Source organism: Bison bison, unplaced genomic scaffold (genome assembly GCF_000754665.1).
Source record: "Bison bison bison isolate TAMUID 2011002044 unplaced genomic scaffold, Bison_UMD1.0 scf7180017864215, whole genome shotgun sequence".
Taxonomy (NCBI): Eukaryota; Metazoa; Chordata; class Mammalia; order Artiodactyla; family Bovidae; genus Bison; species Bison bison.
Genome location: NW_011494787.1, coordinates 10,159,025 through 10,166,328, shown reverse-complemented (window position 1 = coordinate 10,166,328; position 7,304 = coordinate 10,159,025). Strand labels below are relative to the sequence as shown.

Genomic DNA, 7,304 nt, shown 5'->3' with positions numbered 1-7,304 from the left:
AGCGCCACCTGGGAAGCCTTTTTCTTACCATGGTTTGTTCCTTTTGGGGTGGGGTGGTTCTTGGAGACATTTACTTCCCCATCAGTAGAAGGGTGACTTGGAGAATCTAGTTTGCTATCTTCCCTGCCTAAGCAGAACCCACTTTAATGATTTTCCACTCTAATCTTTAGTATAAATATGATTCTGCTTGGCTTTTTGTAATGATATCTTTGAAGAAATTTGGTTTTCTCACAACTTGTTAATTTTCTCAATAATCCTGTGAAATGAGGAAGTCAATTACCTTGGTACATTGTGCAGCTGGGGTGGTGCTAGTATTAAAGAACACGCCTGCCAATGCAGGAGATTAAAGAAACACGGGTTCTATCCCTGGATCAGGAAGATCCCCTGGAGAAGGAAATGGCAACACACTCCAGTATTCTTGCCTGGAGAATCCCATGAGCAGAGGAGCCTAGAGGGCTACAGTCCATGAGGTCGCAAAGAGTCGGGCACGACTACAGCGGCTTAACACGGGGCGATGTAAGGTAAATTTATTAACTTGTAAAACCACAGTTTTCTACTCCGGAAAACGGACAAGTTCTTATCTCCTTCCCAAAGCTTTGTGAATATTTACGAGGATGTAATTTGGTAAGTGCCCAGACCCTAGCGCATTACTGGCACAGGGCTTTATTAAGATGACCCGAAGAACAAGGGGTCCTTTTCCCTCCAGCTTCCCCTTCGGTCGCCGCGGGCAGCGGGGCGGGGAGGAGACCGAGGGTAGGGGCTGGAGGGCTGGCATCCGTCAGGCCCGCCCACCGGAGGACCGCGCAGACCCGCCCGGGGCCTGGCCGTAGCGACTCCCGACGCGGGCGGGGGCGGAGCAGGCGAGTGGAGCCTCCTCCTGGCGGCGGGGGCGGTCCCCACGGCAGCTGCTCCGCGTCTCCGCTTTCTCCGGGCTGTCCTCGTCGCCGCGGCGTCTGGGGTGAGTTCGTGGGGCCTCCGCTCCGCCGGTGCCCGGGACGCAGGGTTTCACGCGGAGGGCCCACGAACTCACCCTGTGTGGGCATTGCCGGGCGGCAGAGCGGGTCGGTCCCCGGGTTGCGGCTAGGCGCGCGCGGGCCGGGCCTCGGAGGGCCGTCCTGCCTCCTCCCGGGCGGCGCGGCCGGGCAGGGGGCCTGCGGAGGCCGAGCCCGGCGGGAGGCACCAGCTCAGGTGAAGGCACCACTGCGGCGCTCCCTCTGCTGCCGGAGGGATGGCCAAGCGAGGTGCTGCCAGGTAGGAATCCAGGGGTCATCCCCCGAGGCCCCGCGTCACGGTTCCGGGGTCGCCCCCAGCACCTCCGTCCGTGCGGGGAGCATCAGCGTGAAGATGTCCCTTCCTCCTTGCAGCTCTCTTTCCCCAGGGTTTCTGCTGGGAAACCCACCCGCTGATCCCAGCCTGTGGCCTGCAGGGAGGGGCCGGCGAGTGGTGAGTATCGGCTGGATGGTAAAGTGTATCAGCTCTCTACGCTTAGTCTGGCTCTGAGTCCATACACTGTCTGTTGATCCAAAGCCCATGAGGATGGGGACTGAGGAAAGGCCTTTGGGTTGGTGGCCTCGGGAGAGCAGTTATCAATAGCGTGGGCGTGTGCTGGATTGCATGGTGTTCAAGAGTGGGTGAATGATGAAGACGTGGAGGCGGCCGGGGCACAGCCGTTGGGTGATGAAAGGGAGCAGGAAGAACACAGTCCTTTGAAGGTTGGGGGTGTTGTTTGTTTAATTTCTAAATGTCTGTTAAAAAAGAAAAATAACATTGAGGATGCGACAAAGTCAAGGAATCTCGGATAGAGATGACTAAGATTCAGTGTCCAGGCTGAGAAAGGGGGCTTAAAAAGAGGGGCGGAGGGCGCTCCTAGACATCCAGGCTGAACAGTGGGGCTGGAGTGCTGGAATATCACTCTGGGGAAGGAGATAATGCTTAATAGGACCATAGTTTTCCTTTTGGAATTTTATTTTCTAGAGCCGGGTTGGCCTTTAAACCCTATGAAAGTGCAAAGTTTTCATGTGCCTGTTTGTGTTGTAGGGGAGAAAAACTTCTTGCCCCCTTCTAGGTTCTTTGGCTAGACAAATAATTAAATTGGATTAACATAAAGCAAATTAACAGGAGACAACCAAATTTAATTTCATGCCAGTGGGATCCCTTAAAAATATGAGGCTCAAAGACGTAACCAAAGCAGGCAGCCTTTATTATCTTTTAGACAAAGAAACACCACATATGTGAAGAATTGATAAGACAAAGAAGTTGGGTTTGGGGTAGTAAATTAATGAAAAAGTATTAAGGTTTATTGTACTGAGCTCTCCACCTTGCATTCTTATCTCTGATAATAAGGATGCCTGATGTGGTGCCCTCCTGGTATAGAAAAGGCACCTTTCACATGGGATATATTTCCGCTTTTAGGGGAAGAAAAAAGGGTAAAGTGTCCTTACACTGGCTGTTAAGTAACTTTAAGTCAAAATAATCAGTATGTCAAAGTGGCCTGTTTTGGTGTGGCATATCTTGCTTCCCTTCAGCGTGCTTTTTTAATCTGATTCAAAACATCTGTTAAAGAGCAGTACTGAACTGTTTGACTACACAATGTTGCAGAGGGCAATAAAACTAACTCAGTATATTTTAGGTGCCACTTGATAGAATAAGCTTTTGGTATCTAGTTTAAACTGAGCTGTTAATTGTGGTTTTTTTTTTCCAGAAATGCATGCAAGACTTGAGAACTGTTTCTTTGAAGATCTTTAATTCAAAGTGGAAACATTCAAAGCAAGTCAGTTGTGGTTTTCTTCTTTTTTTAAAAAAAAGCCATCAATGAACAATGGTTTCTCAAACCCAAAATATTGATTACCTGGCCCCACCTTGGGCCTTGGAAATAAAGATCTCTTGGGGATGGAGCCTAGGAATAGGAATTTCAGAGAGAGATCGCAGAGTTCTCTGGCATGGGAAATTATTTGACCCCTTCTGAAGTTTTTTAGGATTTGGGCTCATTGAGGCCTCTTTAGAACAGATTTCCTTACCAGTTATGTTAATAAATTGCTACTGCTGCTGCTGCTAAGTCACTTCAGTCGTGTCCGACTATGTGCGACCCCATAGACGGCAGCCCACCAGGCTCCCCCGTCCCTGGATTTTCCAGGCAAGAACACTGGAGTGGGTTGGCATTTCCTTCTCCAATGCATGAAAGTAAAAAGTGAAAGTGAAGTCGCTCAGTCCTGTCGGACTCTTAGCGACCCCATGGACTGCAGCCTACCAGGCTCCTCTGTCCATGGGATTTTCCAGGCAAGAGTACTGGAGTGGGGGCCATTGCCTTCTCCAAAATTGCTACTAAAGTTAGGTAAATTATAATCCCTGTCTATTGTGTCATCTCTAAATTTTAATATATTTTAAAGGAAAACTATACAGTCATCAGAAAAAAAAAAACCTCATTTCTGATTATAACCCTATTTTTTAAAAAATAGATTTTGAATAAACAATATTTCTCTAATCTGTTATAAGAGACAGTCACCAGTAATTCTTTCTGACATTTTGTATATAAAAGGCATGTACACCACACATACATAGCAAAATGTGGATTGTATTCTACATACATTTTTATGTTCTGTTTTTTTTTCTCTTAGCTATCATGAGTATTTTCCTGTGTAGTTAAATTTTTAAGTGCCATTTTAAGGAAAGCATGTGTGGCATCATATGTAGGTATTGTAATTAATTCAATCAGCTTCCCTGGTGGCTCAGATGGTAAAGAATCTGCCTGCAATGCTGGAGACCCAGGTTTTATGCTTGGGTTGATATGATTCCCTGGAAAAGGAAATGGCAGCCCACTTTAGTATTCTTGCTTGGAAAATCCCATGGACGGAGGAGCCTGGTAGGCTATAGTCCATGGTTGCAGAGTCGGACACAACTGAGCGACTTCACTTTCACTTTCTAGTATTCTTGCCTGGAGAATCCCAGGGACAGAGGAGTCTAATGGACAACAGTCTGTGGGGTTGCAAAGAGTCGGACACTACCGAGCAATTTCTGCCTGTCTGTTGTCCCTATTGTTAGCATTTTGATTCTTTTGAATTTTTGGTGGTTTTAAGTAATGTTGGTTTGAGTATCATGGTTTACCTGATTATTTCTTAGAATGATTTTCTAAATGATAGAGTCGAAAGCTATTCAAATACATTTTAAACATCTTCTTTTCACATATCTTCTTACTGCTTTGCCTCACCAGAAGGAAAATGGAATGTTTCTGAAGATCTATTGCATTACAGGTCCAATCTCTTATTTCATCGGTTCTCAAACTTTAATGCGTATAAGAATCACCTGGGGAGCTTGTTAAAAATTCATTTTCCTGAGTCCCAGGCCCAGGTGTTCTAATCCATTAGCTCTGGAGCAGGGCCCAGGAATCTGCAATCTTAACATATTTCTCTCTGCATTTGATATAGGCACTCTTGAAATCACACGTTGGAAAATGTTTTTAAAATAAATGGCAAAACAGACTCAGCTTTAGGTCACTTGCCCAGCGCCATTCATGCATCTGGTAACCAGATTTGAATTAGCTTTCGTGGCTTCAAAACCCTTGTTTTTTCCATTACCTCAGACCTTCAGCCTCTCATTGATGTGCTTCTAATAATGGCAGAAAGGGAACTTCAGCTGACCCCACTGTAGCATTCTCTGGGATAGCTGAGAATGACACACAAATACACGGCGAGCCTCCGCTAAAATCCCCCACTGGAAATTCTTTTCTTTCTGCTGCATAACATAGACTAAATGAAACAATTTCAGTTCTTTCCCGGTTGAATTTATTTCCTGTTTCCTGACTGTTTCATGCCAACCCTTGTAAAATAGGTGGTACTGCACCATCAGGCCCCTCTTGCCCAGGAGGCGGGGACACTGCTCTGGTGTGCTCCATGGGATCAGGGAGGAAGTGGCAGGCTAAACAGCATCTCCTCCTAGAATCAGAAAAGAGACGTACTGCTTTTGAAAAGTCAGTGGTAGAGGAGCAAAAGGTGGTAGGCATGACTAAGACAGTGTCATTTATTAGAGATAGGGCCTCTACCCTTAGAAAAGCATTGGTGTTAGTAAACCAAAGGGAGCTAGCATGGGGGTGAGCCTTTTGCAGTTTTAAAAATCTTCTCTAAATAGAATTTTATGCCCAGTTAAATTTCCCCCTTCTTTATTAATCTTTATTTATTCTCCTTTTATACTATTATCACATTTATTTTAGTAGTAGTTGGGGATAATTGTCCTTATGCGTTTCAATTAGTGTATCCTAGAAAGTCATTCATTATTTACCAAATTTAGCACCTATTATGTGTCAGGTCAGTGTGAGGCACTAGGAATATAAAGAAATAGTGATTCTCCTTGAGAATTAAGTTAACCTTACTGCTGTATGTTGACTTGGATTATACACAGCCTTTGAGTTTTTAGCTCTAGTTGTAATTAATTTTAGACTTAGAGAAAAGTTGATAATATTGTACAGAGAATTCACTCAACTTCCCCTATATTGGCCCTTTACATAGCCATTGTTCAGTTATCAATACTATTAACTATAGACTTTATTTGAATTTCATCAGTTTTCCTGCCAATGATTTTTTTTTCTGTTTCCATATGCTGTCAAGGATCCTACCTTGCATTTAGTTATTTCCCCTTAGTCTCCTTCAGTCTAAGTAATTCCTCAGTTTTGCCTTATTCTTCATTATCTTGACTCTTTTAAAGAGTACCAGTTGTTTTGTAGAATGAAGGTATTTTGTAGAAAAGTACTGATTAGTTATTTGGTAGAGTGCAATTCATCACTGATGATGTTAACCTTGATCATTAGTTAAGGTGATATCTGCTAGGTTTCTTCACTGTAAAGTTACTCTTTCCCTTTGTTGTTTGTTTTTTAGTCACTCAGTCTTGTCTGACTCTTTGCGACCCCATGGACTGCAGCATACCAGGCTTCCCTGTCCTTCACTATCCCCTGGAGCTTCCTTGAACTCATGCCCATTGAGTCGGTGATGTCACCCAACCATCTCATCTTCTGTCGTCCCCTTCTCCTGCCCCTAGTCTTTCTCAGCATCAGGGTCTTTTCCAATGAGTTGGCTCTTCCCATCAGGTGGCCAAAGTATTGGAGCTTCAGCATCAGTCCTGCCAATGAATATTCAGGGTTGATTTCCTTTAGGATTGATTGGTTTGATCTCCTTGCAGCCCAAGGTACTTTAAAGAGTCTTCTCTAGCATCACAGTTTAAAAGCATCAATTCTTTGGTGTTCAGCCTTGTTTATGGTCCAACTCTTACATCTGTCAATGACTACTGGAAAAACCACAGCTTTGACTATATTATTTGAGAGGAGATACTTTGAGACAACGTAAACTCTGTTTGTCCTCAAATTTTTACCTACTAATTTTAGCACCAACTGGGGGATCTTGTCTGCCACAATTATTTACAATGATGTTTGCCTAATGGTGATTCCCACCCCCCCCATTTCCTGCTTCTTTATTAATTGAAAGTTTATTGTAGGAAAGAGCTGCCTTTTCCCGTTTATTTATTTGATCATTTATATCAGTATGTACTAATGGATATTCATTTTATTCTGTGGATTAAAATACAGTATCATTATTTTCTTGCTCAGATGCTTCCAGTTTTGGCCATTAGGAGCTCAGTCTGAGTTTAAGTGACCTGTATGTGTAAATGGCTGTTAATCATTTCTATCCTTCCCTTGCCAATAAAACAGCCAGTTACTTTACAAGCAAAATGGGTTTATTCAGGAGCAGTAAAGAATTGCAATTTGGAACATGCAACTGTCAAACCACATGCAAGTCTGGTAAAGCAAAGGAAAGGAAACTCTTTTATAGAGTAGAGGGGGAAATTGGGAGGGGCTGTTATTGAAAAAAAAGTTCATTGGAGGAAACTGGGAGTTTGGAGTATGGTGGCTTTTCATTGGCTCAGTTGTGACAGCTGTGACAGTCTCTCATTGGCTGAGGTGTTGCCAGACTAGGAGAAAAGCTTCCTCTTCCTGCTAGTGGTAGTAAAGTTGCAACACTTCCTGCCAGAGTTGCAAGAAGTCTGTTTTGATGTGATCTATATCTCCCCTTCTGGCCTCCCAATTCCACTTCAGTTAGGTTTCTCTTCATTAATTTTCACAGAACCATTGCTTGTTTAGGGTCTGGGCAATGATCACTGAAAAGCCAGGTTCAGTTCAGTTCAGTCACTCAGTCGTGTCCGACTCTTTGTGACCCCATGAATTGCAGCATGCCAGGCCTCCCTGTCCATTACCATCTCCCGGAGTTCACTCAGACTCACGTCCATCGAGTTGGTGATGCCATCCAGCCATTTCATCCTCTGTC

General features: G+C 44.3%; 1 protein-coding gene across 3 annotated transcripts in view; it reads left to right on the top strand.

The window, feature by feature from the left end:
• The first annotated feature begins 872 nt into the window (after positions 1 to 872).
• B4GALT4 (UDP-Gal:betaGlcNAc beta 1,4- galactosyltransferase, polypeptide 4) overlaps positions 873 to 7,304 on the top strand; it is a 32,165-nt gene continuing 25,733 nt past the window's right edge. For 2 of the 3 annotated variants that reach the window (XR_825708.1, XM_010845365.1), the window contains exons 1-3: positions 873 to 958; positions 1,365 to 1,443; positions 2,702 to 2,770. The gene's annotated coding sequence lies outside the window, so the exon portion shown is untranslated. The remainder of the gene's footprint in view (positions 959 to 1,364; positions 1,444 to 2,701; positions 2,771 to 7,304) is intronic. The other variant, XM_010845366.1, reaches the window with a different exon arrangement.